The following is a 2705-nucleotide window of genomic DNA, read 5'->3' on the forward strand; positions in this document are numbered from 1 at the left end:
TGTAGCTCTATATACAGCACAGTGAGTATCTGTAGCTCTATATACAGCACAGTGAGTATCTGTAGCCCTATATACAGCACAGTGAGTATCTGTAGCTCTATATACAGCACAGTGAGTATCTGTAGCTCGATATACAGGCACAGTGAGTATCTGTAGGCCACAGCACATATCTGTAGCTCTATATACAGCACAGTGAGTATCTGTAGCTCTATATAAGCACAGTGAGTATCTGTAGCCTTATACAGCACAGTGAGTATCTGTAGCTCTATATACAGGCACAGTGAGTATCTGTAGCTCTATATACAGGCACAGTGAGTATCTGTAGCTCATATATACAGGCACAGTGAGTATCTGTAGCTCTATATACAGCACAGTGAGTATCTGTAGCTCTATATACAGCACAGTGAGTATCTGTAGTCTTATATACAGGCACAGTGAGTATCTGTAGCTCTATATACAGGCACAGTGAGTATCTGTAGCCTATATACAGCACAGTGAGTATCTGTAGCTCTATATACAGCACAGTGAGTATCTGTAGTCTTATATACAGGCACAGTGAGTATCCTGTAGCTCTATATACAGCACAGTGAGTATCTGTAGCCCTATATACAGGCACAGTGAGTATCTGTAGTCTTATATACAGGCACAGTGAGTATCTGTAGCTCTATATACAGGCACAGTGAGTATCTGTAGCCCTATATACAGGCACAGTGAGTATCTGTAGCCCTATATACAGGCACAGTGAGTATCTGTAGCCCTATATACAGGCACAGTGAGTATCTGTAGTCTTATATACAGGCACAGTGAGTATCTGTAGCTCTATATACAGGCACAGTGAGTATCTGTAGCCCTATATACAGCACAGTGAGTATCTGTAGCCTTATATACAGGCACAGTGAGTATCTGTAGCTCTATATACAGGCACAGTGAGTATCTGTAGCCCTATATACAGGCACAGTGAGTATCTGTAGCCCTATATACAGGCACAGTGAGTATCTGTAGTCTTATATACAGGCACAGTGAGTATCTGTAGCTCTATATACAGCACAGTGAGTATCTGTAGCTCTATATACAGGCACAGTGAGTATCTGTAGCTCTATATACAGGCACAGTGAGTATCTGTAGCTCTATATACAGGCACAGTGAGTATCTGTAGCTCTATATCGCAGTGAGTATCTGTAGTCTTATATACAGGCACAGTGAGTATCTGTAGCTCTATATACAGGCACAGTGAGTATCTGTAGCCCTATATACAGCACAGTGAGTATCTGTAGCCTATATACAGCACAGTGAGTATCTGTAGCTCTATATACAGGCACAGTGAGTATCTGTAGCTCCTATATACAGGCACAGTGAGTATCTGTAGTCCTATATACAGGCACAGTGAGTATCTGTAGCCCTATATACAGCACAGTGAGTATCTGTAGCTCCTATATACAGCACAGTGAGTATCTGTAGCTCTATATACAGCACAGTGAGTATCCTGTAGCTCTATATACAGCACAAGTGAGTATCTGTAGCCCTATATACAGCACAGTGAGTATCTGTAGCTCCTATATACAGGCACAGTGAGTATCTGTAGCCTATATACAGGCACAGTGAGTATCTGTAGTCTATATACAGCACAGTGAGTATCTGTAGCCCTATATACAGCACAGTGAGTATCTGTAGCTCTATATACAGGCACAGTGAGTATCTGTAGCTCTATATACAGCACAGTGAGTATCTGTAGCTCTATATACAGGCACAGTGAGTATCTGTAGTCTATATACAGGCACAGTGAGTATCTGTAGTCCTATATACAGCACAGTGAGTATCTGTAGCTCTATATACAGCACAGTGAGTATCTGTAGCTCTATATACAGCACAGTGAGTATCTGTAGCTCTATATACAGCACAGTGAGTATCTGTAGTCCTATATACAGCACAGTGAGTATCTGTAGCCCTATATACAGCACAGTGAGTATCTGTAGTCCTATATACAGCACAGTGAGTATCTGTAGCTCTATATTACAGCACAGTGAGTATCTGTAGTCCTATATTACAGCACAGTGAGTATCTGTAGTCCTATATACAGGCACAGTGAGTATCTGTAGCTCTATATACAGCACAGTGAGTATCTGTAGCTCTATATACAGCACAGTGAGTATCTGTAGTCTATATACAGCACAGTGAGTATCTGTAGCCCTATATACAGCACAGTGAGTATCTGTAGCTCTATATACAGCACAGTGAGTATCTGTAGCTCTATATACAGGTACAGTGAGTATCTGTAGTCTATATACAGCACAGTGAGTATCTGTAGTCCTATATACAGCACAGTGAGTATCTGTAGCCCTATATACAGCACAGTGAGTACTGTAGCTCTATATACAGCACCAGTGAGTATCTGTAGTCCTATATACAGCACAGTGAGTATCTGTAGCTCTATTATACAGCACAGTGAGTATCTGTAGCTCTATATACAGCACAGTGAGTATCTGTAGTCCTATATACAGCACAGTGAGTATCTGTAGCTCTATATACAGCACAGTGAGTATCTGTAGCTCTATATACAGCACAGTGAGTATCTGTAGTCCTATATACAGCACAGTGAGTATCTGTAGCCCTATATACAGCACAGTGAGTATCTGTAGCTCTATATACAGGCACAGTGAGTATCTGTAGTCCTATATACAGCACAGTGAGTATCTGTAGCCTATATA

Source organism: Phyllobates terribilis, unplaced genomic scaffold (genome assembly GCF_046119375.1).
Source record: "Phyllobates terribilis strain yellow unplaced genomic scaffold, ASM4611937v1 Scaffold_8__6_contigs__length_399053987, whole genome shotgun sequence".
NCBI classification, from domain to species: Eukaryota; Metazoa; Chordata; class Amphibia; order Anura; family Dendrobatidae; genus Phyllobates; species Phyllobates terribilis.